General features: G+C 30.9%; 1 pseudogene; it reads right to left on the reverse strand.

The window, feature by feature from the left end:
* Positions 1-5,388: 5,388 nt before the first annotated feature.
* On the reverse strand, positions 5,389-21,100 carry LOC150028872 (uncharacterized; annotated as a pseudogene).
* Positions 21,101-21,442: the final 342 nt, after the last annotated feature.

Below are 21,442 nucleotides of genomic sequence, written 5' to 3' on the forward strand. Positions count from 1 at the left end.
TTCTACACTGAGCACAAGGGAAATGCAAGCAAAATGAATAAAAATGAACCAAGAAACAAACAATCCATGTTCTCTAGTAAGCTTCGTTTTTTATGTCCAATCATTTTGATAATTTGATTTGATTAGTCTTTAACATCATCAAAGATAAAGATAGGGTGATTGGAAGGAAATTAACTATTTGTTCATCACATCATCATCTTCCTCAAATTAATTAATTAAAATTACAAACAAAAAATTAGGAAGAAAAAGGACCTCAGAAAAAAGTTACGACATCATAACCAAGAACAAAATCATCCAAACTGTTAACCACCTATTTTTATCCAATTGCGAGGTATTTTACCCGTTCTGGTTAAAGATCAAATCCATGATTGAATGGTCATATTCTAATAGGGCAAATTCTTTTACACCCAATATTTTTGAAGCTGCACTCAATACAATTTTAAATTTTTAAAAATGCCCTTTATTCCGAAAATAAAAATTTGGAATTGAAAATAATATATTCCAAAAAAATAGATTTGAAAAAGATTAAGTGTTTTGGAAATAAAAATCCAAAAACATCAAAATCCCATTCCAGATAAAAAAAATCCAAAATTGAAAATAGGCTTTTTCTTCCTGCACCCCTACATTTTTCTTCCTGTACCCCCACAATTTTTTAAATCCTGAAACTGGCCTTAATCTTTTATTTGAAAAACGACACCGTTGTTACTGGAAATAGGGATCTATGACTGTGCTATAGATTCATCAATCCGGAACTGAATATATTTTTTTTCTGGATGAAGGGGTGTTCTAGAAGCAATTTTTGCATAAATTATTGATTTCCGGATTGCTGAATCTGGAAGCTTAATTCTGTTACGAATTCGTGGATCCATAATGCTTTTTTTTTGAATTATGGATTTCTGAATCCGAAATGCATATTTCTGTTACGGATTGATGAATCCAGAATACTTTTTTTAATGTGAAATGCATATTTTGAATTACGGATTGGTGGATCCGAAATTTTACCGGAAGTGTCAATTCGAAATTTTTCCGGATTCCATAATCCATAAGGCAAAAAATAAATGCAGTTCAAGTGCATTTTAAGGTTTTTAAAAAATAATTGGGGCAATTTGGTCTTTGCATAACATTGTGGGGGTGCAGGAAGAAAAATGTAGGGGTGCAGGAAGAAACTGCCTTGAAAATAATACATTATGAAAAAAGTAGATTCAGAAGTAATTATTGTGTTCCGAAAATAAAAATCCAGAAAGAAAAATCAAAAGCCCATCCTGAATAAGAAAATTTGTAATACCAAAAAATCGTTATGGAAAAAAATCTAGAAACATTTTCCAAAAAGAGGGTTCAGAATGTATTTTTATATGTACCCCATTTTTAAGGGTATTTTCGTCCTTTCCACTGATATTGGATTGGATCGGACAATGAATAGATTCAAAGTCTACCTGGCTGGATCAATTGGAGCCCTCCATATCCAGAATGCAATGCTCATCAATTGGTCTGACCTAGTTTTAAAGCTACGGTTACAATTATGACTTTTTTTTCATAAATAATACATTTTTTAAAAAAGAAATCCCAAAATGGATATATGAGAACTTTATTTCCTCAAATAGCACCGATCACTCTTCACTGTGAGAATTCGGTCTTCGGGAATCCAAATTTTTTCAATTGCAAAATTTCAGTTTTCCTCACTCTTCACTTAAAAAAGGCAAACCACCAAATTTCGGCTCGGCTTCTTCTCTTCTTCTCCCTGTATTCTTACGTTTTTCTTATTGTACTCCACAATTTTCTTAATTCCGAAAGTGACCTTGATCTTTTATTTGAAAAGGACACCGTGGTTATTGAAAATTGGGATATGGGAGTGTGTTATGGATTCATGAATCCGGAACTAAATCATTTTTTTTTCGGATGAGGGGGTGTTTTGCAAGCAAATTTTATATAAATTATTGATTTTTGGATTGCTGAATCCAGAAGCCTAATTTTGTTATGAATTGGTGGATCAATTTTTTTTTTTATTATGGATTTATGAATCCAGAATGTTTTTTTTGAATGATGAACTTTTGAATGTGAAATGCATATTTTGAATTACAAATTGGTGGATCCAAAATTTTACCGGAAGTGCTAATCTGAATTTTTTCCAGATTTCATAATCCAGAATAAAAATAAATAAATACAGTTCAAGTACATTTTAGAGTTTTTAAAAAGTAATAAGAATAATTTAGTCTTTGCATTACATTGTGGGATGTAGGAAGAAAAATGTAAGGGTGCAGGAAGAAAAGGCTCCCTGCGGTTTCAGATGTTGGAAACCCAAAAGAGTGCTTCTTCCTGCACCTCCATCCCTTCTTCAGCCACCCCCATAGTAAACGTGCTTTTACTATTATACCCCTCAGTAAAATAATATTAAAAATGTAAAACTAAACCTAATTTTACCCACCCACTTTACTATCTCTGGTTCCTTTATCAGCAGCAGAAGGGTGCGGCGGCACCCACCCCTCCATTCACGTTCTTTTTCTTCAAACAGCGGCACCCACCCCTCCCATTCACGTTCTTTTTCTTCAAACGCCCAGCAGCCTCCATTCTCGTCCAGCAGCCTCCATTGTAACTCCAAGCATTGAGCCTCTTCATCCAAGGTTAGTTCCAGATTTTTTTTAAAGGAATTGTATTAAAGCATGCACTGTTTTTTGTTCCGCATCACAGAAATCTCTAAAATCCGGTAGTGTAGTTAGGTTCCGTATTCAAGTAATCCGGTAGTGTTTTTCAATTGTTCCAAATCCGGTAGTCTATTTTGAATAGTTCCGGATTACATAGGTTTCGGATTATATAATCCGGTAGTGATTAATTAGTTATATAATCCGGTATGTATTTTTTAATTGTTGGTTCCGGATTAGACAATCCGGTATGTGTTTTTTAATTGTTGCTTCCGCATTAGATAATCCGGTATGTGTTTTTTAATTGTTGGTTTCGGATTAGATAATCCGGTATGTGTTTTTTAATTGTTGGTTTCGGATTAGATAATCCGGTATGTGTTTTTTAATTGTTGGTTTCGGATTAGATAATCCGGTATCTGTTTTTTAATTGTTGGTTTCGGATTAGATAATCCGGTATGTGTTTTTTAATTGTTGGTTTCGGATTAGATAATCCGGTAGTATTAATTTTAGGCTAATCCGGTAATGACTTTTTTTGGAGTTTCACTTATGCAATCTTGTTTAGTTTATTTTGTTTTCAGTTGAAAAACTTTTTTTTAGATTATGTGCCATGGTTCACCTATGACAGATATGGCTAAAACAAGAGGTGGTGGATCTCAAGGTCATGATCGAACAAGACCAACGGCATCTGTCCGTAGAAGAGATCGAGGTGTTGTGGAGGAAAGAATTGGTGATGTTAATATTGATAATGACAATCAACAAGAATTACATGATGATAGGCAAATGGACCAGGGAGAAGGGTTTCCTGGAGGACCTTCTGATATGTCTTTGCTGGTAAATTTTGCTGACCATGTTGCTGTTAAGCTTTGGGATGGTGAGGTAAGAACAAAAAAACCTTCAATTAAATTGTTTTTGTTAATTATTGTTTAAATTGATTTAATTATATTAAATATATACAAATTTTGTATTAGGATCGGGGAGAACTTAAATTGGTATCCCACGGTAGGAAATTATGTAAATTTGGGATGCCTCATGCTGAGATTGAAGTTCTTATACAAAATTATGGATTATTTAGTCTGTGCAATATAAGCTATGAGGTGGGGGACAGGGGGTTGATTTCAGCCTTTGTTGAAAGGTGGCATGCTGAGACAAACTCCTTCCACCTTCCTATAGGTGAGATGACCATCACACTTGATGATGTGTCATCTCTTTTACACCTCCCCATTTTGGGTCAATTCCCTACGTATGTGCCCTTAGAGTACAACGGAGCTGCAACTATTTTAACTGAGTTATTAGGGGTGGAGGAGACTCGTGGGAAGGCTGAAATGAGGCAGTGTCGAGGCGTCAACGTACGATTGAGTTGGCTTCGAGATATATATGCGGAATGTTGCGCTCAAGAGGCTTGGGAGTGTGCTGCTAGAGCTTACTTGTTGCATGTGGTTGGATGCACTATTTTTGCAGATAAAAGTGCCACATATGTATCTGTTTCGTACTTGTTGTTATTCAACAATCTTCGTATGTGCGGTGGATACGCATGGGGAGCAGCAGCACTTACACATGTATATGAGCAGTTGAAGGATGTCTCCTACTTTAACACAAAGCAGTTGGGCAGTTATGTGACACTTGTTCAGGTATGAAACCATACAAATAATTAGCAATCACATGTTACAATCCATAATTTTTTGTATTAAATATTTTATAATTAATATAATGGAATTACGCAGGCATGGATTTATGAGCACTTCTCGGGCATGGGAAGAAGGGATATTAATCCCTCATATGACGAGGTACATCCACGGGTAGCACGATACATTGTTGCCCATCAGATTTGTGCGGTTGGTGATGTGCGGGTGCAGTTGGATGGGCTCACACACGATGACGTCATCTGGACTCCATATGAGGACCACAGATTGAGCAGGCCATTTGAGACCATTTATTTATTCTCGGGTCACCTACGATTGGGCAGCTTATCACAGAGACATATGCCCGAGCGTGTGTTGCGCCAATTTGGCTACGAGCAGAGCATTCCACCATCACCGATGCCGACTGAGAGTCCTGGTGCACATGTCATTGATCAAAGGTGGTTGCAATTTGATCACTACTTGGTGACAGGTTTAACAGCTGCTTCTAGTCCATCTGCATGTGTTCCTGAGTACATGTCTTGGTTCAGGACGGTGTCACACCCATACATTCGCAGAGGTGAGCTTGGAGATCGACCCAGTGTTGTACCACGTCGTCACCTTCGTAGTCCAAATGCTGAGCAGGCAGGTCTCTCGTCTCAAGATGAGCGTGCACATTCGGTAAGTTTTTTTTTATTGTTATGTGATTAAACAATATATTTGAGAAGTTTAATTTATTTTGAATTTGGTGCAGGGTATATTTAGGCGCATTGTTAGTATTCTCCAACGCATGATAGATTGTCGTCAGGTCACTAAAGGCACTGACGCATATGAGAGTACAGAGGCAGCACTGCATTTAGCCCAAAGCGTGACAGATGATGGGGCGGTGTACACTAGACGATCACGTAATGTTCGTGGACGTCGTTGATATTTTGTTTTATTACATGATTGTAATAATAATAACTTTGTATGTGTACAATATGGTTTAATTAATTTATGTTGTAGTGTTTGCTATTTTATTTTTATCTGACATAAACACCAATTCATTATGAATCAGAAATGAAGTAATAAATTATAAATCAAAAGTTAAGTAATAAATTATGAATAAGAACCTCACATTATAAATTATGTCTACATCAATCGTCTCCAAGGTTCACATATGTCGGACTAATACTAATTAATTGGGTAAAAGATTGCATCCTACCAACGTAATATGATGACCATAACCTTGCCTCTGGGTAACAATGTGTACACCATAAAATGTCAGCGGTAGGTATGGGACAATCATCAACCATTTTTACCTGCACAAAGTGTGAATCATATACATGACCAATACATAGTAATCGGTGTAGACCAACATCGGTAGGGGGTGCAGTACGTAATGGGAAAATAGTAATATTTTGTTTCAAAGACAAACAAACTAAGATAATATTGTATCTGCTTGCTATTAAGTATCCCATATCCGGTATTGTCATCCATTTGTCAACACTAGCCTGCAAAATACCATAATGAAATTAGATAGCATACAAGTTCAATTAATCAATGCACATGACTCCTATGAATATACACTTACCACTGACAACTCATCCACTAGTAGGGATCTCTTGATATGTTCTACCCGTTGATGACCACCTAATAATGTTGCATATTCTTCACGCCACTGAGATATTTCTTTGAATAAATCCATTCTGATAAGTGGCCATGACTCTTCACCCATCCCCAACAAGGAGGCAATAGCACGAAACCCACAATGTCCATCTGCTTTAACATCTATTACATCCAAAATATAAGGGTGATATTTCGGATGAAATTGATTAAGCATGGGAATTGCATTGGTGTTGGCCGTCACCTTAACCTTTCCCTTAGGAGTCTTCAAAGATGATGAGCTATCATTTACAATATGGATGCGATCTACATGCTCAAAATATGAAGGGATGCGTTTTGTAGACCTCTGAAATTTGTTTGTTTGACTCTTTTGGGATCCTTTTGTCTTGACTACATTAAGTGGTGCACATAATGTTGTCATGTCTGGGTAGGCAATTTCACGCAACTTATTTTTAATTGTCACTTTGCCACACAGGTCAACCTGTTTGAACCGGGATAGAATGACATCCCATTCTTGTTGAATTGACAACTCAGATGATGAATCACATTCAGATAAATCTGAAAAGCTTAGTCTCGTCCACATAACATGAACTTCACTAAGAGGAATGACACCCATAGCATATCTGGCTAATTGACAAGCACATGGTAATCCGTGAGTCCATCTAAGTACACATCCACAACATTCACTATCAAACCCCACATCATTGACCCGATCAAACTCTTCAGCAATGAGAATCAAAGCATGTTTAGATACAAAGCCAACCAACATCTTGTACAACTGCACATTGAATGTGTGTCCTATCACATGTAGACTCATTTCAAAGGATGCCTTGATTTCATTATGTTGAAGTATAATAACATGCTTGATAACATCCCAACATGAGCACAAGTCTCCCATGCTATTTTGTAATATTCGTTTCAAAGACCAATGAGCTGATTCAACCCTGTATAAGTATAAAACATAAAACAATTAGACGTTATAATGAATTAAACAAAGTAAAGGCATTGATATACCTGTTTGATGTTGTATTTCCCAAATGCATTAATGAATCTGTCCAACACTTTACAAATTTTTCTTTATGCGGAATAATCCATGTGTTCTTCACATATTCAACAAGTAATGGCCACGGTGAACAAATAGTTTCAAAACTTTTAACAAACTCATCAAATTGAGCAATATCTGTACAATCAATGATAGTCCTCCATGAATCCATCACAACTTCCCAAGCCTCGACAGAATCAACCAACATTTTACACTTTGCTTTAACATTCTTATTGATATGAAACCGACAAAGAAGGTTTCTTGCTTTAGGAAACACAATATTGATGGCATTCATCAAAGCAAGATCTCTATCACAAACAATGACTTCAGGCCCCACATGCGATGTCAAAAGTGACCCTCTAAATTTTTGTAGTGCCCATATGAAGTTCTTTTCCTTCTCGCTAGATAAGAATGCAAAACCAGCAGAAAAGGACAAACCTGTACAAGTCACACCAACAATCTCAAGCAAAGGCAGTCGATACTTGTTTGTTTTGTAAGTCGTATCCATCAAGAATACAATGTTAAATGCATTCAAAAGTTTCACAGCATCAGGATGAGTCCAAAAAAATATCACTAACAATATTGGAAGACTCATGACACGTACTCCAGTGAAGATAGTTGTCACGGTCTAACAACATCATTAATTGTTGTAATTCAGTTCGTGGTCCTCTAACTGATCTCTTGTATGAGTATCTTGCATTGTATACTTGCTTTATTGTTGTCATATTATCCTCATTATTCTCCTTCAAAGTACGTAGTATGCTACTCGGTTTAACCATGCTTTTAGTCATATCAACAAGCATGGAATGTTCATTCGCTTTTAATCTGCCCGCATATGGATGACCAACTAATGTATCATACAAATCATGATTATGAGTACCACATATTACCTTAAGTACCCAACCTTGACCCTTTCCAATAGGTTTACCTCGCAATTTAAAGGGACATTGACATTTTCGAGTACCAGTTACAGTAACCTCCAAACCATCCTTATACTTTCTGTAACTACCCCCCCTTTCACAACCTAACAAGACATATGTTTTTCTCCCTTGCTTCCCATTTGCTATGTCAGACCTAATAATGACAATCACAAAACCAAGTCTATAAGCAACCCTACGGACCCATTCAAGTAAGTCTTCTCGCGAAGGAAAAACCTACACAAAGTTATTCCAACAATATTACAAAAACACTTCTTCAAATTATAAAGCAATAAACATAAATAGAATGAAATTTTATTCACCTCATCTGTTGTAAAATGAGTACCATAATCCTCTTCAACTAATTCATGTTGATGCACAGAATTCATTAATTCTTCCATATATATCATTTCTACTTCATCCGATCTTTTTGTAATCAATCCAACCTCCACGTCCATACTTAAACCTTCATTCATAAAACATAAATTTCTATTTTATTCTAATTTTCATAAATTCAAACAAGTATGCAAAATAAAAACAACATTCAATTACCCTTCCGGATAGTGTAATCCATAAGTAAAATAGTACCTTCCAGATTAGATAATCCGTAATGCATTTCACAACTTCAAAGTGACTTCCGGATTATTTAATCCATAAGTCAAATTAAAACAGCAAATTGCATTCCGGATTACATAATCCGTAAGTCATATTTAAAGTTCTAAAATGACTTCCGGATTACGTAATCCATAGTTCATTTTAATGTACCGGATTATACAATCCAGAAAAGTGAATATCTTTGTTCTGGATCCGGTTTACCCCAGCTTTAACTAATCCGGAACAATTTAATATTGTCTTACGGATTGTGAAAACATTCCGGATTATAGGGGTGGATTCATTGCACGGATTATACAATCCGGTGATCTAGCGGATTAACCCAATCCGGAGAAATGTGTTTAAAGCACGAAAGACTTACCTGAACGGAAGAGCGCAGGGAAGACCACCCACCACAGCAACAGCACCACCTCCACGGTTACCACCACCACCTCCACAGTTACCACCACAAGCACCACCACAAGCACCACGGGCAAGCACCAAGCACCAAGACCAAACACCTTCGTTCTTCGTTTTCACTATGAGTAGAAAGTAAAACAAATTTTCTATTTTTATCTTTTTTTACTGAAGGACAAATTTGGAATTTTAAAAGTATATGGGGGTGGCTGAAGAAGGGATGGAGGTGCAGGAAGAAGCACCCAACCCAAAAAGGAGGTGAAAATTCGATCACCTGGAACCCAATTTCTACTATGAACGGTGATTGATGCTATTTGGGAAATAAAGTTCCGTGGTCCATTTTGGATTTTTTTTTAAATGTATTATTTATGGAAAAATTTCTAAAATAATACCACAATTATATTTGTGATACTTGTTTTTATGAAAATCAGTTTAAAATGTCACCCCAAACTCATGTTATGCAATGCCTTATCCTAAGGTAGTATGTTCTTTTTGATCAAGAAGTTTATGATGAACACGTGGAAAAATCCTTTTCGAGAATGACTTTTAATGATCTTGATCATTAAATATTGACATATTTTTTTTAGCATAATAATTTTTTTGTCTAAGTACAAAAAAAATTATTCCCTTAGTTGTTTTATTTAAACTTCTGTCAAGTCTGTTAATATGTTAATATGCAGTAAAAAAATGTAGATTTAAAATACATGTAAATAGAGTTGGAATAATTATATTGTTAATTATATATTTTTATTTTAATAAAATAAGCATACATGATAATTACTAAAGATAAAACACATGCTTAATTAGTTTAATGACAGAATTCAAATAAAATTAACAAAACTAAAGTTCTTGTATAAAGACTATTTTTAATACATACATTAATTTTAGTATTATTCTATACATTAATTTTAATATTATGATATTAAATCACTATAAAATATTTTTTAATATATATCATATACATAAATTTTATCTCAAAACACCAACAATAAAATATGTTTTTACTTTTAGAATTAATAGTTATAATATATTAAATTTGTATACAATAAAAAAAATTATTACATTTTTCTTTTTATATCCTTACACAATTTAAAACTAATATAAAATTACTAAATTAAATATTTTTTAGGTTACAATTATTATTCAATATTATTTTAGTATTTATAATTTTTTTTGTTAATTTTAAATTGTGTAAAAAAATAAAAATAAAAATAAAATATAAAACACATATTTTTCATCTTTAGGTTGTGTTTGGATTGAGGAGTGGAAGTGTGAGGATATGAGGAGTGTAAGTATGAGGATTTGAAAGGAAAATATGAAGAAAGTTAGTGTGTTTGGTTTGGAATATGTTAGAGTGAATTTGTGATGAAAATTTATTAAAGTTTGTGACTAATGTGATAGTTGGGGGGATATTTTTTTTAAATGTATAAAATGTAAGATTACAAATTTATCATTGTCTTTCAAAAAATAGAATAATCAAATATTGGGTATTTTTATGTAAATTTGGATGAATTAAAACTATTAGTAGTATAATCTGATATAGTTCAATAATTAATTTATGAAAAAAAGAGTTACTTGACAAAAAAATAATTTACATGTAAAATTTTGAATGTATGTAAAATTTGTCAATTGTTATATAGAAATAAATAATTTAAATATTCATAAATTTTAAAATTGTAATTAGAAAATCATTTTGTATTAAATATAAATAGTATTATTATATTTATAATAATAATAATTATATAATTTGTTTATTATAAATAAGTATATATTTTTTGTATTAAAATTTTATTTTATTATTAATTATTATTATTTCATTTTATTAAAATATTTGTGTTGGTTAAATTTATTTAATATGGGTAAATTCGAAAATAACCCCATACTCACATGACTTTTTCCTTTGTTTCTCTTTATTTGAAGGGGAGATGATACTTACTATTCACACTTATATCATCTCATTCTCTTCCGGACAAAATCATGTATCCAAACAATTGATATCCTCTCACATCTTTATTTGTGAACAATACATCCACATAAGCAAACAAGTCCTTAGAGATAAAATTCTTATTTAAAATATATTAGAAAATATATTATTTAACAATCATTCAAGATTAGAATATCAAAATTAATATATAAAAAATAAATTATACATGTTTAAGTAAATTGTAATTATTTTTAATAAAATATTATATCAACAAGTAAATCATTAGTTAAAATAAAAAATATTTACATACTTAAAAATTAATTATTTTTATTTAAAATACTCTATTAATTTAATTATATTTTAACTAATATTTTTTATTTTAGCATTAAATTTATAACATTCTAAAATGCCATATCTAACATGTTGTAAACCTTTGTTAACAAAGGGTTTATACCAGGCATATTAGTATTTTAAAATATACTTATCTTACATAGTTAAAACTTATATAAATACAAAACATTTACGAGACTAAACCAAATACAATGTATAATATTTTAGATGTTGTTGTATATTCTCATGTATATAGGACAATCATCATAGGGTACAAAATAACAAAAAGAACAAGGACAAGTTAATAAAATAAAGTTCTAACATACAAAAGTATAAGTAAAATAAACATTAATGTTTGAAATTCATATACAAGCATAGACATACCACAATGATTTAATTTCATTCCAACACCAATATAAAACAATCATATAGATCACACATGGATTTATACTTCAAAGATATTCAACAAACAAAATATCAACTAACGTCTTCCAGAAGACTCGTATTAAGTAGGTTCTACTAGATATTAACATCTAATTTAATATCCAATACTTAGATTTAAGGGCGAGTATAAGATAAATGATCAGGATAAGTTCAAAACATTTAATACCGCGTGTCTACAATGGGTCACGGGGTGTAATGAATTCTTTCATCAACTTCTCACCACCTGATGTCTTAGCCTATGTGACCTAGACTATCAATGAAACTAGAGAATCTCATTTAAAACATAAGTGTCAATACTTAATACACAAATCAAACAACAATCCATATAGTATCTCAAATGTATGACCTCAATTTCATACAAATCCATCATCCTTATGCAATACATATAATTTAAACATTTCACAAATCAATTGAACACATACATTAATATTTACTTTATATTTTGATAAGTGTTAGATTTACTTATTTTAAACACATAAGTTGCATGAATATAATCAAGTATTGGTCTTAGAAAGTTATGATCATTTATAACTTACAAAATTATAAATTATTAGAAGATTTAATTAAATTTCAAGACCTATAGAAAAGAAACAAAAAGGCAACTAAGCGAAAATAACTAATGTTGAAAAAATGGCTTCAGCTTAGGGAGTTGGCGCTAGGCAGAGGGAGTTGGAGCTTGAGTTCAGGAAGATGCACTAAGTGCAAGGTACTAGCGCCGAGTGCAAGATGCAAAAAGCTAGTGTTGAGTGGATTTGAGGCCAATATCACCCCCAAAAACTGCACCTCAATTCGCTTGAGCACATGGGACTGACGTTGAGTGCACAAAGTTGGTGTTGAGCGCAATTTGGGGTAGAGAGCACTCCAAAAGTGAAAATTTGTCAAAAATCTATAATGTCTTAATTTATATATACTACTCTATCTCATTTAAATCATAATTTGACAATTAAATCCAAGACTTAAGTTTTAAAAATACCCTTTACACTAAACTAAATAGTCAACCTATTTTCAAATTGTTTAAAACTTCAAACCATTTTTATCAAGATTACACTATTTCACTTAACAAAACAAACTCTGCAAGAGAAATTTGGAATAACTTATGACCACATCATCACATATAGATCCTCTAACCTAGGGTACTATTGAAAAGTTAAATTTAGCTTTCCTTACCTAGAATGCTTGAATTTAAAATAATCTCCCAAGTTTAATCAATAATGTTACATAAAACCTGGAGACCTAGAGCAAATTATCCAAATATAGCAGAATTTCAGTATATGATAAAACAAGTTGAGATGATCACTTTTCTCTAACCCCATCAAGATTGATGATAAAAACATACATAGAAAAAGACAGAGAACAAGAAATCTTTAGAGTAAATAGGATCTTACTCGGTTTGAAATTACAATTAGATATATGATTGATCTATGGTTCCTTAGGTATCGTACAAGCAAATTCTGGAATAAATGAGATTTGGAGGAAGAAAAGTTAAAGATGGAAGGAAGAAAGGGTTATTTGAGTGTTTTATTTTATGAGAATTTACAAAATACCATAATTAAAGATAAAATTATAAGAAAGTATAAAAATTAAAATTAACAAATATTCTTATAGGGACTAAAAATAGTCATATTAAAAACATATTTAAAATAATAATAATTTTATAATAATTATAAAGCACATATACTATTTTAGTTTTTATAAAAAACTACAGGAATATTTCAAAACCTAAAAAACCCATTGATGGAAAAAGAGAGTCATCACATGCTTGGTACTCTAAATACCAATTCTGACTTGTTCAGTTGATAATACTCTGAGTCATATGATCTTATTGCACTATTAACCAGAAACTACATATCAAGCCATTTGGCAACGAATCACTTGTATTATTCCTTTTGAAATATATAATAATTAAAATCCATATTATCAATTCCACAGTCTTTAAAGATGAATAAATTGATCAAGTAATGGAAATTACTAGATGTCTTCCTCATACATAGAAATAGTGTAATCTTTAATTTGACCAAAGTATTAAAAAAATATTAATAATCATACTTCATTATCTCTGCACAAGAATATTTTTTTAGACAATGATACTCTTCATTAAAGAAAACGCTATTTGAGTTGAATGGAACTATTATACTTAAACTCACTTAACTCTACACATTCATTAATATTTTATTATGTTTTCAAAGCATATCTAAAGAGTGTGAAAAATTATAAAATGTATAAATGTATGTTCATACTTATCCCTCCTCAATCCAAGGTAGTCTCAGACTTTGTTTAAAATAATGTGCACTCGGTTTCAGAGACTAGGAATCAGTAAAAGATATTATGAGGAATTTTACTTTAGTGGAGATAATTATTTTTAAAACTCAGGATTAAAAATTCCTTTGACATATAAATCAAATTTACGTATAATATAAATCAAGTTCTTATCGTATTTATTTAATTCAGATTAAAAGACATACAGGATTTCTTTAATAGTTATGGGATCATTAAATAATTTTTAATTTTGACTATTTATCATATTTAATTAATATTAAAATAAATGTACATTATTTTACATTAAAAAATATTAAATAAAGATTAACTTTAAAGATAAAAAATAATACTTTCTTTGAAATAGAGATACTTATACAAATCATCTTACATTTTTACCTTTTGAAAGTCAGTAATTAGTGCTGCCGTAATCTTATACTGAAAGGACTTCTTCTAATTTGGCATACGTATTATACACGAGACAGAATTTATACACATACACTTAAAATCATTCTTTTTATTCCTTTCAAACCTACAGTATGTAAAAAAATGTTACTACAAAGTCTCATCCACGGAAAAGTTTTCTATTAATTAATAGTTTAATACATTCTTTGTTTTCTTGATTAAATGTAGTATTAATTTTCTCTTCATATATCTTGTTAATTTGTATTTGTTAAGCTTAAGTTTGAATTGACTTCTTGTTGTAGAGTCAAACCAAAGCTGAGTTTTGCTTGTTTAGAGTTGACTTTTCAGATAATTTTGACAAACACGAATTAGACACGGACGAATCAAATATAGACAATTAATGGTAATTGGAATATGAACTAAAATGAAAAGGAGTTATGTAACATTATATCTTTCATTCATATCTACACGACTTTAACTTGACCTTTCAATAACTCACCCCAATAAGAAGGAAAAAAAACTTATAATTAGGTTTATAACAATGATGAAGTTTTGAAATTATAATTAAAATAATACGTCAAATTCACTATATTAACTAAATTAGATATTATTTTAAAAATTAAAAAATTATTAATATAAAAAATGGTTTTTATTATTAATAAAAAATTATAAAATAATTTTTAAATTGATATTTAAATTAACTATAAAAATTTTAATTACTAATATTTTATATTTTAAATTGATTTAAATTAATTTTTTAGAGACTAATTTATGATATAAGATATTAGTGATAAAATTTTAATAACTAATAGTTAAATATTAATTTAAAAATTATTTTATAAATTTTTATTAATAATAAAAACTAATTTAAATATCAATAATTTTTTTAATTTTTAATTTAATTTAATAATAATTAATTATTTTAATTTATAAAATTAGTTGTAATTGAATGATTTTGAGCACAAAATGAAACATTGTGTGACACATGTAGAAACGTGAAAGTGCGATACTCAGCAACGGTGGAAGAAGCTACTTAGAAACTAGAATCGCGTTGTAGGACGCAAAAAGGTGGAATTATTATGCTTTATTCTTCCCTTTTTCGTGTTCTATTATAATTCGGATTCTTCCTCTTTCGGTGCTAACATCAAGTCTTTCACTCAATTTCTGTTATAGTTTCAACTAAGTACCTGAGAATTTTATATTCAATTCATTATTCTTTAGACAAGTCTCCTAATATATAAAAGGTCATGGTCATTCGCGGTCCTTGGCAGCACCTACCATATCCAAAATATATAATAATTTTTTTAAAAAAAATCAACATTGTACCAAAGCTTTCAATTTAAAAATATAAAACAATAATTATTCACTAATTCATTTACTTTACTGATTCGTATAAATGTAAAAATATAAAAATATTGTTATTACTATATCCATGTTTATCACTTTAGTCATTTTATTCCATATTTGATTTCATTTCACGCTTCTGTTATTGCTTGGTTAGTGCCTTGGACCATTGACTTAAAATATATATTGAATAACTTCACTTACACACATATTTGATTGAATTTTTCGTGGATATATATATATATATATATATATATATATATATATATATATATATATAAATAAAGAACTCTCGTTGTTTCTAACATAAAAAATTACAAACTTACACTATTAAATTATACTTAAATAATAAAATAAAGCCTAAATGTGCATAAGTTTTTAAATAATAATATAATTACTAACTAGTATTTAATCTAAACCATCAATCTATAATTTTACAACCCAGATTTACAATTTTCATTTTGGGTGACTATTTTGCCCCTTTTTGATATTTTTTAGGGTTAAGAATTTTATTTTAAATAAAAAAATTTATGTTATGCATTACTATGCAACTTAAGATCTCAATTACGATTACACCTCAAGTAACAACAATCATTTGTCATTACATAAAAAAAATATTATTAAAAAAAAACACGGGAGTATTAAACCAAAATTCATATATTAACAAAAACGATACATAGGTAGACTATATCTATTCAAAAATAATCCTAAGAACGGACAAGAAGAAAGTCTATTATACCTAAAATGTCTATTCTAATGAAAAGATTCTTTATGAATAAATCTTAAATTAACCAACTTTAAAATGTATCATATTCATTATTTTAGTAAACACATAATAATAGATGAATTTTTAGAATATTAACGATTATGTATTTTTTTTAAAAATACTATTTTATTTGTATTTAATTCTTAATCCATTTATTATGAAATAAACTTTAAGCCTAATTCAACCCTGGAAAACCAACTCATGGGGTAAGGTTTACACCCACTTATATACAATGAAGTGGATCTCTAGTCGATGTGGGATCTCCAACACATCCAGAGTAACAATCACTCGCTAGGATAGACTCGAAATGACTCTGATACCATATTACGAAGTGAACTTTAAGTCTAACACAATTCCATAAAACCAGCTCATGGGATGATGTTTGCACCCACTTATATACTATGAAAGACTCTAATTTTTAGTCGATGTGTGATCTCCAACACCATTTTTATTTTACTATTGAAAAAGTAAAATAACGTGATGTTGATCATTAACAAAATACAGTAAAATAAGGAAAGAAGAAATAGATAAAAAAAACTGCATATATATATATATAAGTATATAACAGTTAAATATATAATTAAATGAATATCTCTATCATGGAGTTCAGTATTGCACATTTTTATTCAAAATTGATAAGCGTGTTCGGAGCCCCTGCGTGTTTTGGGTCACTTTCGTTTTCCACGTTAATGGCTGGTCGGTGGTCTCTCATACTAAATGGAAAATTATATTTCAAAATCAAATCAAATATACTGAAATAAACTTCGAAAAGTATGCAGGTCACACTTTATTCGACTTTCACTAATATAATGTGATTCATATGGTATACTCTTTACTAGATCTTACAATATATTTTGACTTTAATCAAAATAATAATAATTTATAGTAGTACTGATTAAACAATGAAGAGTGTTGATATACGAGTGCATTTCACATGAGAAATGAGAAATGAGAAATGGATGCAAAAGAAAGAAAAGAAAGGAGTGAAGTAAAGTGATAATGGTCTAGATATAAATATATTTTATAATATATAATTTAGTGTAAATTTTACTTATAGGTAATAGGTAATGTTAAGTTAATTTAAAATTTATTTCTTAATATTACATGTGGACTAAAGATAAGAAAATATTATATATTATTTAAATAATGATAAATCTTGAACTAATTTTATAAAGTTAAATTAAATTTAAAGTTCACTTCCTAAAGTTAGGAGTTGAACAAAAGCACATTAGAAACTTTAGATGTCAACATTTATCCATTCAAAAGGATTAATTGATGCATCACATTTTAGATGGATTGAAGGAGAAGTAAAAAAATATAGATTTTAAAAACAATTTATAGATATGATATATAATGTGATGTAATCCAAAACATAAGAAAAGATACCAAAAAAAATGAGATGGAAGTGCATATTATTACTCATTAAAAATTAACTTATAGTGAATTTTAAACATTTAATAAACATTTTAATAAATTTATTTTAATATATAAAAATTATAAATCTAAATAACATTATACAATTTCAATATCAAGAATAACCAACAATAATTTAGGGGAGACATTCATGCATTGTTGTAATTGAACTCCCAAAAACAATCAATCAATTTAAAAAACAAATGAGAGATTTATACCATTAATCACCTTGAAGCACGAAAACTCAATCCAATCGGATAGAAACAATCAATACACAAAATCAATCACAAGGAACCAATGAAGCAAGTGAGCTAATCAATATGGAAGCCTTCACAGCCTCATCACAACTATCACTGGAGTAAAAACGAGATAGAAGAAGTGAAAGTATTATTTTACTATAGAAGAAGTGAAGAAGAAGAGGTTTGCATCAAGAATATAAACAATTTTACATCAAATCCTACGTGATCCAAAATAAAAAATTTCGATCTATTTTTAAAATTTTCATTGTGCTTATTTTACTTCGTGACTAGAAAAGTCTGTCGTAAAAATAAATAACCTTTTTTTTCACTAGTATTTGTAGTGATTAAATGTATTATCTTTGTTTTGTTAATATTATAGCGATAATCAACATATAATGTGAGCTTTTACATGTGGATGGGGTATACTCATAAGTGACACTAAAGAATTGAACTACATTGTTTCTAAAATTAGGATATAATTGTATTTTTACATCACTACAATTACATTAGTTTAATAAGTGACATTATTTTGCTAAAATAACTAAAGTAAAAAATATTATTTTACACTATTGTCTGACATTATTTTGCCATTACTAAACCTTGAAAATACTATCTTACACTAGCTAGTGTTCTCAATGTTTCAATCGTTGTGACAACACTCTCTTGTCACCATCCCTCCCTTGCGACCACCCTAATATTAAGCCCTTTTCTTCTTATTTTGTAAATATGAGGCTTTTTCAAATTAGTGTTTTGGCTACTTGTTTATTTGAAAGTTGGTTTGACCATTTCTTAAGGGGTGGTAGTATATCTCATTAATGTTTTAAGTTGAGGAAGGTGAAACTCTAGACCTATTTGTATGTAATAAAATGGGTAAGTTCATTAAGAAATGAACTTTTAAGTTTAACTCAACTTTAAAATCGACTTGTAAAGTGAAATTTGCACCTACTTATATACTTTCAAATGTTCTTATTTATGTAGGAACTAATTGAAGGAAATAAGAGAAGATAAAAGATTATAGCAACTGATTGAACGTAATTGCACAGAATTATCTTATTCATTTTGATTCACTCAATCATATATATAATAATTACAATTAGTGGAAGCTATAAACTAGAATACTAACAGGCCTGTAAATTGACCATTAATGCAATATAACGGTAAAATAGTTTAAGGTAATAAAATCTGAATTAATAATAATAAAATCTGAATTAATAACCAACATCCTCCCTTAATTCTAATTTGGAACAATCTTCCCAATTTGAGTCATGATATTGTTTTTCTCAATTGCCATCAATTCTTCATTCATAGCCTTTTGCCATTTGGGGTGTTGAATGGCATCGGCAAGTCTCACAGGTTCTGATTCTGCAAGAAAAGCAAAGTGAACAAAATCTCCATTGTCATCAACTTCATCATCAAGATTTACTTCTCAATCTTGAAGATATACATGTTGTCGTTGTTTCCTTCTTGGTCGCTCCATCATAGTTGCAATTGGAGTTGCAACTTCAGGTTGAATTACAACTTCAGGTTGAACTACAGGTGCTTCAAGAGTGACTCTATCTTCCACATCATCGTTCAAAACGTAAATATATCATTTTTTTGAATCCATTTCAGTTGTTGCATTCCATTGCCATTCCTCATCTTCGGCAAATGTAACATCACGACTAACAATCACCTTCTTTGTCATTGGATTGTACAATTTGTATCCCATATGGTTATATCCAATGAAAATGGTCTTCACTGCCTTATCATCCAACTTTGATCTTGTTGCATTGGGAACATGAGCATAAGTAATTGACCAAATACCTTCAAGTGTTGCACATTGGGTTTGAATCCACTCCATGCCTCAATCGGAGTTGTGTTAGGAACACTCCGAGTGAGTGATCTGTTTATCAAATATACCGCACACGTTACGACCTCAACCCAAAAATAATTTGGCATACCTTTCGCTTTAAGTATGCTCCTCGCCATGTCCATGATTGTTCTATTCTTTCTCTCAGCAACTCCGTTGTGTTGAGGTGTGTAGGGGCAAGTTATGTTATGTTGCAACCCAAGTTCTTCACAGTGCCTCTTGAATTCATTAGACTTGTACTCACTTCCTCCATCACTACGCACCATCTTAATATGTCTGTCACTCTCTCTTTCAACAAATGCTTTAAATATTTATAAGCAGTGGAATACCTCATCCTTGCTTTTCAATACATAAATCTAGGTTTTCCTTGAAAAATCATCAATAAAGGTTAAAAAATACTTATTACCTCCAACTGATGATATGTTCATCGGGCCACAAACATCTGTATGAACAAGCTCCAAAGGAAATTTTGCACGCCAAGGATCCTTAACAAATTGTGTCCTGTTATTCTTTCCAAAAATGCAAGCCTCACACAATTGATCAGAGTGATGAATATGGGGTAAACCATTCACTAAATTTCTTTTGGAAAGATTTTCCAAACTCTGAAAATTTAAGTGCCCAAAGCGTAAATGCCATAACCACAATTCATTATTCACTATTGCATTCAAGCACTTGAAATCACCCATTTGAATATCTACTGGAAACATGCGGTTTTTTGATAAAAAGGTTTTAATAATCAAATTACCTTTTTTTATCAAAAATTGATAATTTATTTTCAACTATGTGCATCTCATAACCCTTCTCAGCCAGTTGTCCCACACTCAACAAATTACTTTTCATATCAGGTACATAGAAAACATCATAGATGTACTTGTGATCACCATTCGTCAATTTGATAAGAATTCGCCCTTTTCCAGTCACAGGAACGAACCTGCCATCACCGAATTTCACTTTTGTGCGAAATGAGTCATCCAAATCTGCAAACAACTCCTTCTGACCACACATATGATTTGTGCAACCTGTATCCAAATACAAGTCTCATTGTTTGGGGTTTCATTTGATGTGGCTGTCATTAGTACTGTATGATCCTCCTCATCTTGTACGTGATTACTGTCTTCTTGAGCACAATTGGCAGCATGATTATCACCTTTAGATCTGCACTCATTTGCATAATGGCCACGTTTATCACAATTATAACACTCAACATTTGATTTATTATAAATGCCTCATCGTCCTCTGCGACCACGTTCCCCGTGCCAAGTGCCTCCATGATTCTGGCCACCACGACCTTTGCTGAAATAGCTACCATGTTTATGATAGGAGCTACCAATTGAGGTTTGTGCTTGTAAAGCCTGTTCAATTGTTTTTTCAATCTTATTGTCATTCCTCCGTTGCTCATGCGCGCTCGTAGAGAACCAGACAATAACCTTACTGTCATTTTTGAAATGTCATTGGCCTCTTCAATTGCGGCAACAACATGTTCAAATCTGGGAGTTAAAGACCTCAAAATCTTTTCCACCTTTGCCTGCTCCAAATGTGTTTCACCATTGGTCTTCATTTGATTTGTCAAGGCAATAACTTTATTTATATAGACATCAATAGTCTCTGTGGTTTCCATCTGCAGCAGTTCATATTGGCGTCTTAGGGTTTG

The sequence above is a fragment of the Phaseolus vulgaris genome, chromosome 3, assembly GCF_051622355.1.
Source record: "Phaseolus vulgaris cultivar YP4 chromosome 3, ASM5162235v1, whole genome shotgun sequence".
Classification (NCBI taxonomy): domain Eukaryota; kingdom Viridiplantae; phylum Streptophyta; class Magnoliopsida; order Fabales; family Fabaceae; genus Phaseolus; species Phaseolus vulgaris.